General features: G+C 40.8%; 1 long non-coding RNA gene across 2 annotated transcripts in view; it reads right to left on the reverse strand.

The window, feature by feature from the left end:
- Positions 1-2,072: 2,072 nt before the first annotated feature.
- Positions 2,073-22,597, reverse strand: part of LOC130599500 (uncharacterized) — a 72,108-nt gene continuing 51,583 nt past the window's right edge. The window contains exons 1-3 of one of the 2 annotated variants that reach the window (XR_008972244.1): positions 5,646-5,762; positions 3,770-3,881; positions 2,073-2,791 (exon numbers count right to left, since the gene is read on the reverse strand). This is a non-coding gene — a long non-coding RNA (uncharacterized LOC130599500). Of the gene's footprint in view, positions 2,792-3,769; positions 3,882-5,645; positions 5,763-22,597 lie in introns of those variants that run through there. The other variant, XR_008972248.1, reaches the window with a different exon arrangement.

Genomic DNA, 22,597 nt, shown 5'->3' on the forward strand with positions numbered 1-22,597 from the left:
TTGAGATGTAGGAGACAAACTGGTTTGGGCATTTTTATGTGTGCTGTGTGTTCTTTCAGGTTGCTTTATTGCCCTTGGAAGTGCCTCACCTTCCTGTAAAAATCAGAGCTCCCTGGGCCTTGTGCACATGTTGTGGAAGAGCCAAAGCATCACCATCAGGCACTTCTGCAGCCTCTGTGCCCAGCAAGGATTTCCTCCCAAAGCTATGAACTCTCACACCAGTGCGGATGGTGGTCCCGGTTTCACCATACCACCATGCGCCTGGGGACTGTTCATACTAACCTATCTGGGCTGTCACAATTCAGGGGGACCTAAAGTAATGTTAGAGGTGCTGTGGATGCTGTCTGTGGGTATGCTGAGAAGTGTGAAGAGATGGTGCCACATTCTGTGTCCATGTTTAGTCCAAAAGAAATAGAAGACCTTTCCTAATTATTAGAGCAATGAGAACAGCCTTCTAGTCAGAGTGAAATAGATAAAGTGTCAAAACAGCCTGCAAATGAAGCACGAGTGACAGTGGAGGATACTCATCATCACTTGGGCCTGTGTCAGAGGTGAGTGAACAAACCCCTTTTCACTTTTGTGCAAGATGAGGGTAGCCAGGTCGATATCTCTCATATGGCTGCCTGTAGGAGCAAAAATCTCTGACAGATGATGTCAGGGTAGTAATGCTGAGATGGTGTCGCTTCTAACCGTGGATGAGTGCAAACCCACCTGTGTTATTAGCATTTGCATTTATGTTTTAAGCAATTTCGTACAGTGATTCCAGATCCCTCTAGGTCTTCAAGGTTCCTTTCTAGATCTCTGTGTACTGCAGCAGGTACCTGAAAATGATGCCACTTACTGTACAGTACATCTAGCGTTCACTCTGTCAGAGATTGGCCATTAGGCAACACAGATCTTGAAACAGAAACTCTTTCAAAGAGGTATACTGGCCTCTCCGATTAAATGTGCACTTAAAATGCTGTTTTCAGAAGGTTGTGGGGTTAAACTCCACAATTAAAGGTGTATTCTCTTAATAAGCATAAAAGGCTGGGGAAACCTGTTTCAAAGAGTGATAAATCACAGCAATAAATACCATTCCTGAGGGAGGAATGGAGAGCTTGCAGTACTCCACAGGGGCAAAGTAACAGAGACACTGGAAAGTGTAGTAGGCGAAATACTCGTGCTGCCTTGGGGAAGAGGGGAAGGTGGCCTCTTAAATCCCTTCCTACTCTTTATTTCTGTGACTCATCCAGACCTGTCTGTAATGGGCTGTTGCATTGCAGCATTGTTAGTTTAACTTCTTTGTATCCTGAACAGCCCGTGGGTCAGTAAAAGAAGCTCTTTGTGCCTTTGGTTGGAGAGAATGGCACCAGGATTGTTCTTGGAAGAGGCCCAGGGAAAGTGAGGGGGGAGAAAGGAGTAAAAAGAAAATCCGCAGAAAAGGGAAAAAAAAAAGGGAAAAAGGTGTCCGTTTCTCAAACCCTGACCTGCAGCAGAACTGCCATTTCCGGAGGCTGAACAGAATGTACCGACCCACCGCGCTCCCATGCCTGACAAAGGGGGATGGAGCTATACATTGGCTGCACTGCAGTGCTGGCTTCCCTGGGAAAAGCTGATGGGCGGCCAGGTCAATGAGTACCTGGGTCTGTCTTTACCGTGGAGAGCAGTGCAAGCTGAGCAGTAATGCTTTGCTTGGCTTGAAGCAGAAGAAGCAGCCACAAGCAATAACCATTGCCTTTCACATGAGAGGCTGAAATGGCAGCATTTCCAGCAGCTGTGTTGTCTTTGAAACGCGCTGCAAACAGGCTGAATAAAACCTACCCTATGTAATTACTACGTCTCCTGATGAGGTGAGCCCTTGGAGAGCAATTTGGACCTCCCTTCTCTGATAAACTTTTTGCTCTCTGGTGCTTCATGGGTAAATGTGCTGAGAGAAGGAAACAGGTCAAATTGCTTGGAGTATAAAGAAGATCTGGGGTTATTCCAAGAAGAACAGCCAAGTCAGATGGGGACCATCTTTCTGGTAATGGAGTCCAAGCAGGGAATAGTCAGGGAGGAGCCTTATCAGTTCAAAATAACTTTATTCTCTCTGCTTCAGAGAACAATGCATTTATTTGGGTCAGCGATGACACTGTTAATGCTGGGAAGGAATGGTGGGAGGGAACGTCTACATGCCATGTTCCAACAGCCTTTCTTCAGTGCCAGCAATGGACAATAGCGGATTTTTACCACCAACAGTTTTCCTGGAAAACTTTAAGGTTTCATATTAGATAGAAATGAGTCCTGAAATCTCATAGAAACTGAAAGCTTCATGGCTGAGAGTGAATGGGTGTTATAATTAGAGAATGAACACTACCCCCAGAAAGACAATGGAGCCAACAGCCATTGCGTCTTAAGGGCTGCTAGGTCTTCCTTTCCTCCTGCAATCACTGGACACAATAACGTGCCAGAACAAGAAACTGAGCAGAATATCATCAGAGAGATCTCTTCTTTCTTCTTCTGTTTCACAGAAATGTGTTGCTTTTCTACATAAAAACAGGACAGCCTTTTGAGAGGGGGGCGCAGGCCTTGTCTTTCCTGGTGGCTGGAGGTTCTGAAGAGTGAGGTCCTTCCAGAACGTGAGGTGTCTGTGTTCCAGTTCCAGCTCTGACTCAGAAAATACAAATTCCTCGTTACTTGCAAGACAAAGCAAACAGAGAATAGTTCAGACGTCTTCCATGTTCTGTATTATTTCTTCTAGTGTGAATCCTACATTTTTCCATGGCTCAAAATAATGGTGAACATCTGCTTGGCTAAGATATCTGGGACACTGCAGGAAAGAGGGAAATATCTTGAGAGGTGTCATAATCTACATCAATCATGGATGTCATGTTGCTATGTTATGATTTCATAGTTTACGCCAAATTTCTCACCAAACCCCTCCAGAAATTAAATGGAAACACCCAAAAGGTGGGAACCTTCCCAGCTTCTAGGTCTTAGGCTGCATTTACCATGTGCGCACATCTGATTGCTGCCTTGGTTTCCAGATGAGGGTAATATGGATAACTAGGCAACTTGGAATGGCAAAATGTGGTGAAGCTCAGCCTCCCTGCAGCTAAGACATGGCCAAAATCAGCACAGACAGAGACTAGCATATTGCCTTTGGCACAGATATGCTAATTGTTACAAACACCAAAACACGGATGTCTGTAAAAGATGGGAATTTGCCTGGTCCTCCCTCTGTTCTTCTCCTCAAATATGAAATAGTTCCTACCGCAGATAAAGCCTTAATAAGCTGTCGTGTCACTATGCCTGGTCCCCTTGGGTACTCATGCAGGTGCACTGAGCCATGCTTTTATCACTGTGACGTGTGGTATCTGTGCCCAACCACTGCATTTTAGCTGCTATCTATGTCAGCTGATCCAAAACAAAACGATCCAGCACAGTAAACCTCCTGGTTTAGGTCCCCCGGCACTTTTCTGCCATGGCACAGTAAGACCAACCAGTACCATGCTAGCCTACAGCACAGCAAGTCAGTCCTCATACCTGACTGCCATTCCAAGCTGCTCCCACCAGTTAGCCCTGCTGGCTCTACAGCTAAGTCATAAATCACATTTCGGAGAGGCTTTCATCTCTAAAACACATCATAAACATTAATCTTAACATCCCTGTTAGATACCAGTAGGTTCAATGGTCAAAATTTAATAACTTGCAGACATTCTATTATTCAAGACAGCAGTTTCCCACTGTGCAGAGCTGAAAGTAACCTGGCACATAAATGATAATATTTACTACAATAAAGTGTTACCTTATGGGAGATCCTGACCGATGTTTCAGGACATGCATCTGTTTGGATGCCAGCATTCAGAATTCTGTCCCCTGTCCAGAGTATTAAAACCAGGTGCTCAAATATGTGAAAACTGAAAAATAATAATTAAAAAATGACATTTAAAACCCAATACAGGTAAGCTAGATTTTGCTCGCTTGTGCTAGCAATAATCCATTGATTTCATGCAGTGTTACATGTAGAAGGGATTCTGTTCATGACTGAAGGAAAGCCATAACACCAGAAGTCAATCTTGGAAGTGTAGCTGGATGCCAGTGGTCATCCTGCGAGGCTGAAGGTTGGTCTAAGACAAATCAGATCACTGTGCAGCATCATGTGCAGCAATGTCCTTTTGCGAGGGAAAGGCCAGAGACTTCTCCAAAGTAAGAATAGATTTTGATGCCATATGTATAAAGTCATCCTGAGCAAAAGTCCACAAAAAATGGGGGCTTGGCATTCATTGGGTTGCAGAATGTTACCCAGCTGGATTTTGCTCACATCAAGCTAGCAAGCTGCCTTGAAAACCTCTACTTCTTTGATCCCAGTCCTAGCAATACTGTTGGACCTCTGCTGCACAATGAGCTCGAGGTCAGTAAAACATTCTTCAGTTGTGGTGGAAGCATTTAAGTTGGAATTTGTTAAATCAGGGGCACAATTCCACAGGTAGAAATTGAACTCTATGTGTGACATTTCTCTTCTTATTACACTTTCAAGTATTAAATCGCGCAGGTTTTTACTTCCATTAAAAACAAGTTGCCAGATTTAGCATTTTGTTACTTTGAAGTTCTTCTTTTATTCTCCCCCAAAGGGCTTTAACTTTCAGACAGGGTTGTCCTTAATATATTTTAAATGTTGGTTTTGAAACCTTACAAAGGATATGGCGTTGGAGAAATTCAGGATGGAACGACTTTCTCAAGGGCAACAGCAAAATATCTCCATTTTTCTTCCACCTCCACATTTCCCTTCTGTTTCCAGTGTATTTAATTGGCTGCCAGCTCTTTCCACCTCCTGTACGCAGTTTAGCGACGAACTTTTAGGTAAGTTGTTCTTAGGATTAGTTCCTACTGAAACTGGTTCCAGAGAATTTGCCTCATCTCAGCAGCAATCTCAGTTAGCAACATCTGTGGCTGTTCCTTTGTTAACATAGCCATAATTAATATGTTACTGCAACACTACTAAAATATTGAAAAGCAAGCCAAACTCTTATAGATCACTGTGTGATTTGTTGTAATGCATAAGAACAGGGAAGTCTCACTGTCTTCACTCAGTCTTCACTCTGAGACCCCAGACATGTGAGAAGCACTTAGCTGGGTGCTCCTTGATAGCTGTAGGAAGAGGGACAGGCTATGGAGAAAGTCTCCTCAGAGCAGCCGGCTGATTTGGTTTTGTATCATCACTTCAGACAGAGAGCTGTGGGAAATGAACAGAGAAACAAAGAGTACCCAAAGGGATAATTACAGACCTTCCACCTATGTGTTCAATCACAGGAAAGGCCGCAGACATGGCTCTGACTGCACTGGCTCTGGAGTCCATGTGAAAAGCATCTACCATTGCAAGGACATCCACGCAGCAGTCTGCCATCTCTAATGCCACTCTCCTCCACCTCACTCATACAGTGCCTTCAAATCTTACTCCAGCTCCTTCTACATGATAAGAGGGCATAGGACCAGGGTTGATCATCACCTGGCTTGCATTATCTTCCATCTTCAAAGAGAATAATCCATCATCCTGTTTTTTCTTAGGTTATCCTGGCTTAGCCGCAACCTTCTTGCTTCTGATGGAAATGTGAATAGAACTGTTGTGGAAATGGCCCACCAAAACCCAACTGGAATATATGTGTTAGTGAGCCAAGGTTTACCTTCTGCACAGCCTGGAAAGTCTTGAGCACCATCCATACATGACTATAATGCCAGTTAGAGGAGACAGGAACTGCCATGCACTTCTGGGGTGTTTCACAATGATCACCTCCAAGCAGAGCCCTTCTTTGCAGAGACCTCAGTGCCTGTACCCATTGGAAGATGACCTGGTAAGAAACTTAACTGAAGAAATCCTACTGGCACCTTTCTTTCTATATCCTTTTTCCCCACTAGCAGTTAAATCTTATGGGGAAGTAGAAAACTTTCTTTATAATAATCTACCCAGTAGCATTTCAAGCCTTCAGTCTCTTTGCAGCCACTGCTATCATTTCTATGCTGTACTTATGAAAAAATAATACAAATGGTTTATGATTACAGCAACACAGGAGAAGAAACAATTTATGGATGTACATATGTAATGTATGGATTACGTATGGATTACATATGGATTACATGGGTGTAATTTTTTTTTCTTTTAAGATGAAATATGGTTCTAGAGATATATAATTCCAAACTACTGTAAATTCCCCCCGGTAACATTTAGAGGGGGATGACTTTGCCTGGTGCCAGCTCTCAATTGTGAGATATCTTTACAGACTTACAGTGTATTAACTTTTATTTTTCTTTTTTTTTCCCCAAAATATAGTTTATTTTAGATGAAACTAACCCCAACTCAGAGAGCAGCATCTCTGCTTCTCAGGCTTGCCAAATCACATTTCTTTTGTAAACTCAGAAGTCACGTGTAATCTCCTTCTGTATCTAATTTTCCTTTCCCTTGTTATCCTCCTTAGTAAAGCTTTAACAGATAAATCTTTCAGTCTTTGGGTTGTTTGACATTCACAAGGCAGTGACAGCAGTCCTTCAGTCTGGACTTTTCCATAACTTCATGTGAAGTTCAAGTCAAAAGTAAATGCACCAGTAAGTTTGACTCACCTAATGGGGTAATAATTTTGGGGGGTGGAATGGTCTTTCTCATGTTTTTCTTCTCTTGCTTGATCTCTTGTTCTGAGATATCACAGATCCCAGGGGCCTCACTTGAATGCGAGGCTTGGAGCTTTGCACACTCACTGTGATACTAAATATGGCAAGAAGTGCTAAAGGAAAATTCAGCTTAAAACTGTGCAGAAGTAATTCAGCAAAGAAAGCTAACATTACTCAGGTTGTGCTTTGTACAAAGACCCTTTATAGGCAGGATGTGATTATTAGCAATGTTTTCCTCTTACTCAGATGTCTGCAGTGCATCTCTTCTGCATGCTAAGACACCTTTTTTATACATGCAGGAAGTGGAGAGGTTGCTGAGCTGTTTGCTCACATCTTTGTATACTTCCCTGACAAACATCTTGATGTGTCCTTTGTCTTTTTTAATTGACCCACCTGTGGAATGCAAAGGCTTTGAGCTACTGCATGATGTAGAAAATAATAAGAGAATTGATTAACATGAAGTATGCAAGAGTCTGAACAAAAGGCAGGAGGTGGAATGTGAGTGTTTAAGGTGGGAATGCAAAGTCTGAGGAAGAGTAAAAAATGTCAGCTTTTTGCACTTGGAAGAGAAGCTAAAGAAACCACATGAGAAGCAATAAGGAGAGAAAGGGGCCAGAGTTAGGGGAAGGTTAGATGTGGATGGAACTGTGCCTGAAGATTTGGGAAGACTTGTCCTCTTGCACCAGAAGCAGACAGAGCCTTGGCAAAGCCAAGGAACAATGTAGTACCATCCCATGACAGCAGAACTTCAGGATATGTGCTGCTCCTGCTCTGAGGCTGCCTCCTGCATGTCTCTCAGGACCCTTATGGTGAGCAAAGTGGTCCCACTCCCATTATTCTGTGGTTTCACAAGAAGACAGGGCTATAGTTCTGTTTTTCTCATTTCTATTTTAGGTGCCTTGCCTTGCAAGGGGACAGAGAAGTGGTTTGCCCTGGGAGAATAATAGCATCTTGGTAGCGTTCCTTTCTGTCCTTCATTCAGTCGCTAACTCTGCTTACTTAAGTGTCTTAGTAGGTAGATGGAGCAAGGTTTTTTAACTGAAAACAACTCACCAAGCTGTGTGACCTGGGTGGTAAGAACAAAAAATATCCATGGGTATTTTTCACTGCCCCATAAAAAATGTAAAATTGCCTTTTAAGAAAGGAAGAACTGGAGAGGGAGCACATATGAATAATCTTCTTCAACAGAACTGGCCTTTGCATGTTGCCAAAGATAGGAAGGGGATCTTCCAAAAAGATTCAAATGAGTTGTCCTGACAGGAAAAGTAAATGCAATTGTTGTAATGAGTAATCGCGCTGGGATCCAAGAGCAGGTTTTTGGAGAAATGGCAAGGAAACCAGTTTGAATGAGGTTAAGGTTTTATAAAGTGACACACTGGTCCCTATCACTCAGGATGTTATCATCAGTCAAGGAAATTGCAAGCTCTTTCATCCTTTCTCATAAAGACTCTGGGGTTATGATTGTGTTGGTTGGATGATTATCTAAGGAGCAACAGTCAAGATTCCTTTTCCTCTCCAAGACTCAATTAGTACAGGAATGCTCTTGGTAACTTTATCAGATGTTTGTGAAAACATAAATAATAAAGTCAGTCCTAACTTACTTGTGTCCATTCTAGATAGTGTCTCAGCATGCTCTGATATACACTCAGAATAGCTGGCTTCTTATAATATAGCTGCTTATCCCAAGCCTTTGATCATGTAACTGTGACACTGTCTGGAAGAATGAAAATAGCAATGCTCATCATTTTCTTCTCTTCATCCTTACTACCATTATCCACTATCCAGAGTGAGTTACGTTTTCAACTACTGACAACAGTCCCCATCAGTCAGCATGAACTGGCTAACAAGGAATCCCAAAACTCCTAATTCACAACCAATCATCTCAGAGAGCATGCAGAAATGCTTCTGATAAATTAAGTAAACACCTTATGGTACCTTGACACAAGACAAGTCGATAAATGACTGAGTGAAGAGACAGTGGATACAATAAAATGGTATTTCCATTTTTTAACATGGTAGCTTTGCACCTTTTCAGAAGAGAAACCAGGGACTTCCTAACCTTTAGCTTACAAATGAAAAATACAGATAGAGTGAAGCAGTGGATTTAACCTCCAAGTCAGTATGTGTTAATTTCAGTTCCTGAGAGTGTGCTGTATCAAACTGGTCTTGACAGAACTTAATAGGAATTTTGGATATTGTACATTAATAAATAAGTCCTACCTTTGTTATTTTAAGTTCAGTGGTTTTCTTTAGTTGAGAAAGCCTGAACTCTCACTTGATTTATATGATGCTGTGTTAAAAAAAGGCAGTAATGATACATGTGTTATTCATGTATTTGGAAGTCTCAAAGGATTTTAAATAGATCTTGACATGTATGCTCATAAATCGTGTCTAAGGTAGACATTTTGGCAAACTGACTATGGAATTAATGTTCCTGAGACTTCCAAACATCATTGATCAAAAATACTTTCAAAATTATCCAGAACTCCAAACTGATTTCTTTTGAACCCACCTGTGTGGTCAGTGCACCATCTATCAAATTGTCTTCAGCTTAGAGACATGGTTCATGGGCCCAGGCTGTGTTTCAGTGCAAATTCTTCCCATCATGAAGGCTTGATTTCAACAGTGAGATGGAGCAGTTGAGCATGAGTCTCTAATGAAGCAATATAAAGAGTGAAATGTGAGTGAGTACAGAGCTCAGCATTCCAAATGTGTCTGTGTTTATGAGCTTCTCAGTGATGATCTTTTTACACCCAGTCTAAAGTGTGAAATGCAAAAGCTTTTGCAAACAGTGTGTTTACTTTAAGCAGTGAGCCACACAGTTTCTGTGGGATGGATTTGGAAGGATGCTCTTGGGAATATTTGGAGAGGCAGAATCAAACACAACGGTGGGCTGGCAGAGGGATTCTGGTTTTGCTTCGCTCTCTGTGTATGGGCTTAAACCTTCTGGACCTTTTTCTACAAATCTCATGTAACTGTTAATATTATAGACTGTTTAGGGCACTAAGAATAATCATTCCTTACTATCTGTGTTGTGCTGGCAGCTGTTTGTAGCCTTCAGGTAAGAGTGTAATTCCAATAAGCATTGCTGCATTCTGGTCTATATGGTTAACCCAAGTGGGGGCCATGAAGGTTATTTTTCCTTAGGAAAAGCAGATGGCAACCTAATATTTCATTGGCAGAAAGCATTATTGTGGATGCAGCATTAACAAGACTGAAGTCAGTTCCCTTGCTTACAGTTCCAAGCCCTTTCCAGATTAGTCCCCCTCCCAAAATCTGTCCTTGATGTCTCTCCAGGTGTGCCACAAGACATTCCCTACCTACTGCCTTTCTGGTGCTTTCTGCAGCTGGATATTTCCAGCTCTTGCAGACCAGCGTGCTATGCTTATCTCCATACCACAGCACACTTCCACTGTAATTTAGAGAAGATAAAGATTCAGTTATTTATAACAGGGTTTGTATGTTTTTTCCCCTCGAAGGCCATTCTAGCTCCCACAGATCTAGCCAAATCTGATTCAAACCTTCTTCTTATGTGATTACCTTTTCAGCATGTGGAAATGGTCTTTCTGTGTATCTCTGATGGATCTCCATTATTTTTGCAAACTCTGCTCTGTTTAGCTCCTGGAGATAATTTCTTTCTAGTACAACCATTTCAGTCTCTGAAATGATACAAGAACTCTGCTTCTTGTGACAGAAACCTGAAATAATCCCGTGACATTTTTGGAGGTGACTGCAGCATTCAGAGTTGTCTTCCAAGTGTTATTCAGCCTGTTCTTTCCCATGGCTTTGCCCCCACCAAACAAAATACTTCTCCTACAGGTTTCCTGTTTGAATGTGTGAGAAACCTTTTATAAATTGGAAATATCTTCCTCAGCAGAAGTGAGCATTGTTTTCAGTTTTGCGATGTAGAAAGCTTGTAAAAGATCCACACTTCTGTGTTTCTTTTCAGGAACCACATATGCAGGACTTGAGTTTAGGCAGCAATATGGAAAATGCTGTGATGTATTTTACTGTCTTTCTGGGGTGTTTTTTTTTTCTATTCAAAGGAATGGAATATACTGTTCCCAGTCTTCTGGGGAAGTTTGATGCATGTAACCACTTGAACTGCTATTGAACTTTACTGCCATGAAGTCAGATTGCTGGTGCAGAGGTGAGTGTGGGATTTTTAGATTCACAGAATCTAACAAACCATACAAAAAAACTTCAAAACCAATGTTTAAAAGGCTCAGGACGTATCTCCAGCATTCGTGTACTTGTGTTTATATATTTCTCTCAGGGAGCACACATGCTAGTGCTTACTGTGCGAGGACAGTATTCACATATGAACAGAAAGGACTGGGAGTAGAATTTGATTTATTGCAGGGAAGTAAATTTCCCAAGGACAGCCTGTTACTTTACCTGGCAGTGCCAAAATCTATATCACATTTTCTGCATGACTTGTATGTAAAGTCAAAACCCCATGGAAGCCAAAAATGCCACAGAAAACTGTCTATTGAAAAATATTTGTACAACTGATTCTTCCAGAGAGCCTCTGTTTTCTTTCTGTAAGAGGAGATTTCTCCTTCCCACTGGGTTTCATTGCAAATATCTCCTTAAGCTAACTCACGTTTCTCTGCACTCACTTTCTTATTGACAGCTCACTTGCTTTGCCATCAGAGAGCAGTAGTGAAAATAAGAAGTTCTGCTCAAAGGCTTTAAAATGCTCCAAGGTATTATCTGGATTGAAAATAATGTTCTCAACGTGGCAGGCTTAGCCATCCAAAACCAGCTCCATGAGCCTCCCAGATGGCACGGGCTCTTTCCTCAGGGCAAAAAGCTGTCACTTTAAATCACTACAGGTCTTGTTCTGGTGTATTTTCTCCTCATTTGCGGCATTTTCCATTTTTAAGAGCAGCACACTACAGCAGACAGGGTGTCCCCTATTCCTAAACAAACACATAACGTTCTGTGCTTCAGGCTGAATTGACCCCTGCCGCTCCTTCAAGCCAGCTCCTTCCTGAAGTTTCATTTCCCTCTGTCCAGCTCCCTGGGTAGAAAAGAAGCTTCCATGAAGACACATGATGCTCTGCCTGGCGAGCCAGAGATGCGTAACAGTCTTGGCCATGAAACAAAGAAATTTCATAACAATAACTTCTATCTGGTCCATTTGCTGAATTTTGAGAGTTTGCCAACTTTTCTCCTCAATCCTGCTCTCTCTCTTTTAAAAAATAATGAAAAAAGAAATTAAGAAATTCAGTTTTATTGTTTCCCTGTTATCTCAGAGAAGCTGTGAGCCAAGTCCCTTGTTGCCAAGGATGGAACAGTCCAACAGGGCTCACGGATGCCATCTTCCAGCATCCTTGCTACACTGGGTCCTTCTCCCATTATGGAGCTGTTGACTGGAGCACCACAGCAACTTCTTCCATGCCCTGAGGTATCCTGAGCCTTTCTTCTCTGATTAAAGAGGCATGTTTGAATTCAGACAAACATCTATAGACTATGTTAGTGTTTTATGCTTTGCAAGTCTTTCTCTGAATCAAAGCCTATGTAAGCCGAGGTTGCGCAGGTCTCTTTGGACTTTCTCCTTGACCTAAGTTCTTCTTCTCCCATGGTTTCCATCCAACTGTAGCCTGTTATCTGTCTAGCTCAGACTGGTGGCAGATCTCAAGCAGGTTTAGATTAGCAATACAATACCTGTGTTGTGTACAATTTTCAAAGCAGGATGTTTAGGGTAATTCTGTTCTGACTGGCATGATAAAACCCCCAGCCAGCCTTTCAGGATGTGAGATTGGCTGAGTTATGTACGCCTTCACAAAAGCCTGTCTCTGAGCTGACACATGCCTTCTCTCTCCTATGTTGTTTCTAAATGGAAGCTGGAGTACAAAAAAATCACTAAAGTCCTTTAGATGATCCAAGTCCACATTTGATTTATTTAGAAAGCTGGCTTTTAATTTTTAATGTTATTTTTAATTTTCAACTCCCTGAGCCCTGCTTCAGTTGAAATGCTTTGGTAAATTACAGCTGAAAAGGCCTTCCATTTTTTTGTGAGGAGCTCTTTATGAGTGCTGCATCATACCCCATTGCTCAGCATTATGTTGATCCATTACTGAGTGTGACTCAAAAGTCCCATTAAAAGCTGAGTGCCAGAATCTATGACAGCAGAGCAGAGGTAGAAGAATTACCTTCTAGGTTGGGGCTTTTTCACACTTCTGCCTGAAATTGCTAATGTTGGCTGCTGTTAAAGAAAGGATACTGTGCTACATGAATCTTTAGTTTGTCTTAGTGCAGCTTTCTAAATTTCTTTATATGTGCTGGTCAAAATAGTCTTTATTTTAGCAGAGTTTTTCAATCTGCTCAGCCTTTCATGCTGCTCCCAAAGACCCGATCTCATTTCTATCTTTTCTGGGAAACTATGGAATTTTGACTCCGTTCCTTTTCAGAGGTCTCCAACAATTGTTTAGATATTGTTTTAATTATTTTCTGGCCATTGCTGAGTTTTGTGAGGACCTCCATTATTTGTTCCAGTTTGATTGCAGATATCAGTTCGACCTTTCTCTCCTGGGAAACTTCATTCCTCTGCTGATATTTGCCTGCTCGTGGCCAATATTTTTGGTATGTAAGATTATTTTCACTAGAAGGAGAAATTGGTAACAGGTATTTTTACAATGCAATAAAGTTTTCTTATGGAGAATTGAGAGAGACCTGCAACAATGGGCTAGGAGTCAGCGTCCTTGGTCATAATGTCATGTTTCTTCTTTACAGATAGAATGCTTTTCGTGACATTTTCTACCTGCCGTTGGTTCTTTCTATGCAGACACATACAGGTCTGCCAAAATATAAGCAATGTTCCTGGTGTGTATTCAGATCTCAACCAAATCACTAAAGACAGCTTAATAGATACGTATGTCATCTAGATTAGTTATATTATCAGTAACTTCCATTGTTAAACAAAAAAAGCATTTTTTCTGCTCTCCCAGTTTCCCTGAATAAAGGCTGCTACCAGGGCCATCATCTTCATAGACATTTAGAAATGTTCATATATCAAAGATACTACCCTTTGAAGTATTGAATCTTCCAGCAGAATAATGAGAGAAATTTGGCTCTATCCCAAACCTTCATCCAACCTATTGGGTGCTGATAGTGTCTTAGGCTTATATGCCTTATTTTCCTATTCAGAGGTACTGAGATAGCAGTGATTAGGTAGCCATAAATCTGTAGATAGTAGCATCTATGGAATGCATTTAGGCCTTTCACTGTAATCAGTCTAAAATTGCAAAACTACATTGTTTAATCAGAATGGTGACAAGCATGTTTTGTAGGTTACAAGCAGATACATGTCTTTTTTTTATGCCATTTTCTTTGTACTAGAGGAGACACTCTGCAGATATCAGAGGTGGCTTGTTCTGTCTGAGCCTTCCAGTCTTTCGCTATTGAGCTTGTGAGAAATCAGTTCTGCAGTGTTGCTTCATCTGGAACAAATATTCCAAGGAGTCAGATTTGAGGAACTGTCCTTTGCATGTCTTTCCCCCTCCATATTTAAAAGCTTTGCTCTGTTCTAGATATGTAAGACAATTATGCAGCTATCAAAGAGGAACGAATTAATTCAACTAAGCAACAAGTCATTAACTAAGTACAACGTCATAAATGCACAACTGAAGAAGTTTATAAATTTGGAGTAATACCTTAACTTGTAGAGAAAATGTGTGTGCATGTTCATGATGCAGGGAAACAAAGGAGTATTCTCTCAGTAATGTTTTCTCATGTAATAACAAGAATAAAACCAAATTAATCTATAGAATAAAACAAAACTAAATCTATAGCTGTTTGTCTAATGGCAACAAGAGTTCTGTTAAAGTTTCCACCCTGTGCTGACCTGAGGGTTTGGATAGCTGAATGACGGTCCTTTGCATCCAGAGGTTTTGCAGAAAAGATGCTGTGTTGACTTCCCCCCAGGTCAGTGCTTGCTCTGCTCACGAGGCCAAGCCCTTGTTGCTGACCCATTCATCTGCTGGTGCCAGCACACATTCATTCCCCTGCATGCTGTATCTCTGGGGTCAGCATGACCTGGGCTGTGGCTGCAACAGCAGCTCCCAGCTATCCCTGCCTGTTTGGCCCAAATAAGCCCTTTGTCACTGAAGTTCATATTTTTAATGCTTTAACCCAGCAGTTCCTTCTCTTAATGAATTTCTTATCTTGATCCTTGTTCTCTGCTTGCTTGGTCTGAACAGATACTTTTTGCTCAGCTAGTGAATAATGGAGGATGGTGTTTGGCCTCTAGCTCACTGATATCTCTGGTTCCACCCTTAACGTCCTGCTTGAGGCTCTAAACTTCCCCTCTAAACCCTTTCCTCTCTCCTGTGACTGTTTTAGGTCTCCTTCCATTTATTTTTTTTCCAGATTTTCAGCTTTATGTCCTTTCCCTGTTTTAGGATGTTGTTTTCCACCAAACTGTAAACCCTTCCTTTGCCTTTACCATTCTCTTTTGCTTCTTCAAGCCCAGAAGCACTTGCTCTGGGGATGGCTCTGAAACATCTTCTTTCTCCTCCTGTATTATCTTGTGAAGGAAACTGGCTCTGAACTGACACTGACCTTTTCCCAAGTGGCCAGGGCACGTGTTTGAATTTCAGCCTTTCAGTGACAAACATGTCCCAAAACACAGACAAGTTTTTCTAAACTGTCATCTCTAATTGTTTTCAGATATAAAATACGCATCTCAAAACTCACAACTCATTAGAAACTGAAGGAACTTTTGGCATGTAAATATCGTGTTTAAATGCTGAGAGGAATCTGGCAGAACATTACTGCCCTACCTTTCCAAATGTTGCAAGATATTCTTGGCTTATTGCATATTATATAACAGAGCTTTTAAACACGGATTATCTTTAGAAAGAAAGTCAGTGATTACTGTCAAACCTCAGTGATGCATTAGCTGAAGTTGATGAGATGCGTTTGCAAAAGGAACTGACCAAGAGAAGGGAGAAGTAGCCAGCCTGTTTTGGGAATAACAGTGTTCTTAAAGATAAGTAAATAATACATGTGAGCCCCCATTTATTGTTCTCTTGGAATGCTTTTTTCTGACTTTGGAATAAACAGAAACGTTGTTTACATTATGCCTGTCTGCTTTTCATAGGGCTAAGTAAGGACTTCTTGCCTGTCAGTGTACCAAAACAATTGGTCCAAACTGGGGCCATGGTAAGATAAAATATCTCCAGTTTTCTGTTGGCAGTCCTGCCATACAAGCAATTTCTGAACAGTGTAGCTCATGTTTTTCTAGGATTTTTACTGGCATCAGGAGGAGACCTATATTAGGAGCAAAGTTAAAGGAACAGACTCTTTATGCTTTGATTTGCTTGTGTATTTTGAAGAGATGTTTTCTCTGAGTGTTAAGATTTTAGGCTTCAAAAAGAATAAAAGAAGTATCTTGGGTGAATAATCTCATGCTCCTTGTAAGGGTTTTTGTGCACCCTAATCTGACGTAAAAAACCCAATTTTAAACCTGCGAATACTTTACCCAGTTTCTCACTTGATTTATTATTACAGGTTTATGATTTCTGAAAGGAGTAAAATATATCCCAGTTCTGTTATGAATCTTTAATAATTTGATCTTTTTCTAATGTTTAATGTACAGGTTAAATGTGAGTCTAACCAAAACTCCCATTCCTGCTGGTGAGATTTTGCCCTACTTGTAACTAGCAGCTTGCCAAAGAATGTGGTGGATTCTCTGTTGCTTATAATCTTTAAATCAGACCGAATGTCTTTCCGAGAAAGATGCCCTGAGTCAACCGCAACTTATTGGAACTGGTTTAGGAATTGCTGGGCAACCTTCTCTGGGCTATGCTCTGCACAGTTTCCATATAGATCTTAAAATCTACAAATACGGGGTTGATCTTTGAAATACCAGGGTCTTAAAAAAACTTTTTATTTTTTCATCAGGGAGGTTTAAAGGCCTTTGATGTGTTAATGATCGGAGTAGTCTGGCGAGATGATAAATCTCAGATGAAAGAAAGAGATGGTGAGTTAAGAGTTCTTTCTCACCTCTGCCTGGGAGCCATGGCACATCTTAGTAACTTCCTTAATAAACAGTATGTGTGTTCATGGGATTGGGCATGATTTTAATTGCAGCTCAGTAGGAGGCTGTTTTCCTGTTTTATGAAAGCTCCCTTGATTTTTCAAGATGTCCTCATGCTTTGCAGAGCTGATATTGTACCAGCCTTACAGCTCCTTCTAGCTGAAAGCCCAGGGTTTAAGACTCTGGGATTGTAATGTCAGTTCTTGCTCTGGGCCAGATGGATCTTTTGTCTTCCAAGTCTTTCTGTAGAAGCTGGGCTGGGGACTATGGACTGCTTCCTGGAAAAAGTCCATCTCCTCCTCATTTTGAACATCAACTCTATTCTGGACCCTGAAACTTTCCCTGGGGAAAATGGCCAGTGCTTGTTGGTGTAAATGTCACTTTTTATAATTTGATATTTTTCAGCAAACACCTTCCTCCACAAATAGTAAAATATTTGGTCAGCAAATTCATGGGCAAGTCTACGAGCAATGATCACGAAAAAAGCTACACTCAGAGATCACGCAAAGCTGTGATGCTTTAAGAATCTCAAGGACTTTGTAGACCACCAGAGATAATGAAGGCAACCATGGAGGCCAAGATGAAAACGCAACATCAACTACAAAACAAATTGCATCTTCTCTCTTAAGTGCTCAGAAGTATTTTAATGATGATGCTTACATACTTTTAAATCAGAATTTTCTGTCAGTGCCAGTGTATACATAGGCGGAGAAAAAGGAACAAAAGTTTTTCTTCTCAAAACCAGATTTATTAAGTATAAACAATGTCCTTCCCGGTCTGTCTTCAGCCGGCGGTGCTAAACTTTAACTTGCAGAAAGTATTTAACATAATGTGTGTAAATATTATGTTAAAGTTTTCACGTCCTGTTTTGAACAGTGGCAAAAATTTCCTTTCAGCCTTTAGGTTTTCCACTAATTTCTTTCATATTAAATCAGCTCAGGCTAAAAAAACTGCTGATCAGATTTTAACTGAGCTTTATTGTAATGTAGTTTAAGTGGATGCAGACGGCTGGTTTTTCTTTTTCTTTAGTTTTTCATTTTTTCCCTCCATGTCTGAAATATTATCCGGGAGACCGAATTTCTTGTGGCATTAACATGAGAGTCTCAAAATGGGCCAAAAAAATAAATATTGTAAAAATATGTCATCCAAATCAAATACTGTGTGAATAAGGGAAACTGGAGAGGTTACAATTGTGGTTCAAGGTTTTACATGCAAGGTACCTCAAAAGTTAGCTAAATACATTTCAGATGGATGTGAAATGCAGAGGAAATGTGTTAAGTATCTTCCCTCGGTGAGATCTGGAGCCTGACTCAAATAACAACCTTGAAGGTCAAGTTCCCATGTGGTTACCTATGGGGTGATGAAAATAGGCTCAGATCCCCATCTCCCTTTGACAACAGCATCCACCTGGTAAAAAGGTAGAGGATCTGCTACTGCCTAACAGTGAGTGCATGGTGGACACTGTAATACTCATCTGCAATCAAAACCCTGAGGGTGCCCAAGAAGTATATTGCAGTGTACAGAGCCCTTGGGTTTCCTTACACTGGGCAAAAGTTTTAGCTACCGACTGCTCATGGTGTTTAACTGTATAATTGTCTTAATTATGCTAAATTGCACTGTGTAGTCCCTTAACAATTATGTGGGTTAGCAACAGTATTAAATGACAGAAGTGACATTAATGTAATCATAGCATTGTCTAGCAGAAGCATGAAAGTCAGTAAATACCAGGCCCTGCACAGGTTTCCCATGAGGAACTGCTTTCACCCTTGCACACACGCTGGCAACTGCATGAGACTTCAGCATAGGGGATGATCATTTACACATCACTGATTATGTGATATGTAGAAAGTCTTTGCTTATGGGACAGCTCTACCAAAATGTTTACTTTAAAATACTCATTGAACAGTGAATGTTTGGGCAAAGAGCTTTCACACAGTGGTTTTCATCAAAGTGCTGATGTTGGCTATCAGACTGAAGGGTTTTCAGCTGGTTTCGAGTATGACTCTGAAACCTTACCATTACTATCACTGAGCTGGTTCAATTCAGTATTCCAGGGCAGTTTTTATGAACAGGGTATTTTCAGGGTGCAGTTCTGATCAGCTCTTTGACCATATTGCTTTGCCTGGGAGCCAGGAACACAGCCTTGAAATGAGAATCTCAGCACTGAAAATCAAAGAAGATTGCACAGAAAATATGGGGTGTAAAATCTCAACCTTTTTTGTCTAGTTTGTTATTCTGCTAAGATCTTCCTGTTGACTCAGTTACTGCAGAGCAGTTTCCTTCCTGCCCAGGCCAAGGCAACAGAGATGTCTATAGCAGCCTCCCCATCCGTACGGATGGACTCTTGCTTAAAGACGTTATAGGTATGAAATAGCACAGCCACATCGATGAATCCCATCTGATATTAGAGAAACATTTATTCTTGCTGTCCTAAAATGTTGCTAAAATCCAGAGAAATGCCCTTCAGTTAAGCTACTTGACTGTGTCTGCCAGCAAAACCATTTGTATGGCTAGGATTAATTTATATTATTTCAAAGTAAGAACAAATTGTGGAGAAATATTTTTTCACTTAACCATCTATGGAAAAATCAGTGCATTCCTCTTCTCATGTTTGGGGGTAAGCTATAAATTAGTTCCTTAGGTATTTATAAGGATAGCTCAGTGTGTGGGATTTGCTAATATACCCTCCTGAATTCTAGTTTGGGTTTCCTCTGGTGAAGCGAGCATGCATATCCCCAAGTAAGCCATCTGGACAGACCATGTTCAGTCTGAAGAATTTAGCACTCCTGTAAAGTTAAAGCATTCCTAGAAAATTTTGGATTCCCTTACAAATTATATTTACATTTTTTCTCAGTGTAAGAGTAGCCAAGAAGGACTTTATCTGGAAGAGGTCTCCCATTTATCAACCGAATACCCGTGCTTTGAGTGGTGAAAAGGGCAAAATTTAGAAAAGCAAAGAAAATCTGTTTGCAAGTAAGAAAGAGAGGTATTTTCTTAAGATGGCATGCCTTCTTGCATTTGAAGTCAGATCTTATAGGATATTTGGCTAAAGTTCAACATGATGTGGTTTGAACCTGGCTTCCTTCTGTAAATAAAAGGGTATATTCAATGGATAGACCTTACTTTAATTTGAAATTCAGACACAAACTCCCTCCGGAATTTGGGGAATTGTGCTCCCAGGGTTCTGACCAGTAAGTTGAATAATGAGGGAGCTGTATACAAAGCTCCAGGGTCTCATATTTTGGGTTGAGGACATCTCTACCATTTAAAAAACCTTCCAAGTGACTACAAAAAAAAGTTACAGAAACATATTGACAAATGAATGCTCTGTTTGTATCTGGGTGTTTGTCATTTTAAATCTCAGTCTGTCCTCCCGACAGCACTCAGTAGTGCCTTTGACAGCGCTCATAAAATGTCGCAGTTAAAGAATTGCTTTACCAGCCAAAACTATCTATTAATGAAACTTGAGGATTTTTCTGTTGAATAAAATATTGTACTGCAAATATTTGCTCTGCCTTAACCTGGCATTGTTCCTGCTCTGAATCTATTGACACGTTGTAGCTTTGAGCTGTGTCTCCGTATTCCTGATCTAGTTTCTTTACAGAACATATTACAGCAGCAATTCATTTGGTACTTTGGTACAAGTGGAAGAGTGTGTCAGCTCTATTGCTTTGCAAAATACCTTTGCTGTGGACACAGATCTCAGTGAGTGGAGCTCATTTAAAGCCAGAAAACTTTATCTGGTCCCAGCATTACTCAGCTCCCACATTTAATGTCTCCATCGGTTGCACTCTTGGCAATTACTCTTGTCCAAAAAGAGATTAGAAAAAAGGGATAATTTACTGTTTGAAAAAGTGATTTATTTTAAAGAACTAATTACTGCAGTGCACTGTAGGTGTAGCTGGGGAGGGAGTAAGGATTAGGAGCCTTGCCAGGGTCCCAAAGAGATCTATCTTAAGCAGCTCAATGCCTCATTTTGACTGCAATTTTATCTATCTGTATTCCACATTTTGGGTGTCTGCTGCTGGTTGTGGATCCCTCTGGGTTTGTGGCAGCTTCAGAAAAATAGTAGTCAGCCTCAACCCCTGGGGTAGTTGGTAGTAAGGAACACTTTGCTTTTTTTCCTCTGTAAGCCACAGTCTCCAGCCTGAGAAAGAGATCTGTACAGTCCAAGCTTTCTCTTGCCCTACCACTCTCCAAACTAATTTTACAGGGCTCATAGGTTAATTTACTTGTTAGTAAGAGACATTCCCTTGAGAGAATGGGCTGGATTCATAACTCCCATTCAAATCTGGAGTAATGGCTTTTGTCTTGGAAACCACTCTATTTTATGCTGCTGCATAACCAGGAGTTGACTACTGTGTTGATCTTTCCAATCACCATTCTAGTTCCAGCACATACTTGTATGTGTTCTGCAGTAAAATTAAAGAAAGAAACACCAGGCAAATAAAACAATTGCTAAATAGATGTTACCCACTGGCCCTGGTTTCACACTCAGGATATTTAAAACAAATGTTCTCTTGCTATTGAGATCTTGACATGTTTGTGTTTAGATCGTGGGGTCAGCTGAAATCACTTGTGTTCACAGTGATCCCTGATGAGAGATGCTTTGAGACACAGATTATTTAGACTATTCTCAGTATGGGGTACAACTCAAAGCTCCTTAGCAGCGTGACTCTCATAACAATGATATAACCCAACAGCAGGTTCTCTGACCTGCCAACACGCCCGTCACTTCCAGGGAATTTGTGCAGCTAAACAAAATATTTATGAACTAGTGAGAAAACAGGAGCCACCTGCAATGAATTTGTCTTTATTTTAAGGACAGAAAGCACTCTGTGACCTCTCCTGATTTCCTGGCATGTGGTACCAGGGTTCGTGTGGAAATGGACCCCATCTCAAGAGATGCCAACAGTTTTCTTTTCATCTTGTCTCCTCTTGACTTACCTCTTGTTGCTGAACCCATCTCTCCTTCCATCCCTTCTTTTCTTCCTCTTCTACAAAACCTTCCCAGAAAATCCAGCTTCCCCAAACAAGACCAACCTTTCCCCTCAACCTAGAACAGTGTAGGAAGTTGCTCTTCCCTCTTGCCCAGTCTTAGATCACTTTGTCCTTGTTAATACAAACAGGAGCAGGTAGATGATGTGTCCTGAAGGAAGTACTTGGCTTTTCCATGCGTGATTCATTCCTCACATGTAGTATGCATCTTTTTCTCTAGACAATCCACCTTTTCCTTCATGTCTCTCCTTTGTGTGGTGCTTTGAAGACTGTCAAACCCACAGCTTGCAGTAGGCTGTACTCAATTATTTGAGTACAATTCTGGCTTTATAACATGTTCTTACCTGACACCTCTCTCTCTTTTCTAGTGTCCAGCTAAGGCTGGCTTTCTGGATGAGAGTCACAATAATCCGAGGTGTTGTTTGATTTTGTTTATTTTAAATTTATTGGAATCGTTTCACCATCCAGGAAAGACTAAATCAGTCTTGGTAGGATCCATGGGGCCTCAACCCAAAAGAAGCAAAGAATTCATCCTCAGCCAGTCCCAATCATTTTAGTAGATCCGTGTTCTACCAGAACATGCAAATTTGGTCAAAATGAAACACTTCAGGAAGCATACTGTTTTTGTCAGTAATTTGGTTTAAGAAAATAGGAAGGAGGAAGAATTTCCATTCTGTTGAAATATGCTGTTTTAAAAATACTGCTATTTTGGCTTTGTTCTCATTTTAGAGAAACCCTTCTTTGGCATTTTAACGTTGTGTTGGTTTTGTTTTTTTCCTAAGATAATCAAAGTAAAAATCAGAAAAGGACTGGTCTTCTGTGTTGAATTCTGAAGCTTGTAGGCTTGATTTTGAAAGAAATGAAAGTATGTATCTAGATCAACAGCAATCAGAATTTGTTTCAGCAGACATCTGCTCGAAGCTGAAA

Source organism: Pezoporus wallicus, unplaced genomic scaffold (assembly GCF_028554395.1).
Source record: "Pezoporus wallicus isolate ANWC-B61680 ecotype Strahan unplaced genomic scaffold, APGP_CSIRO_Pwel_v1 contig_8512, whole genome shotgun sequence".
NCBI classification, from domain to species: Eukaryota; Metazoa; Chordata; class Aves; order Psittaciformes; family Psittacidae; genus Pezoporus; species Pezoporus wallicus.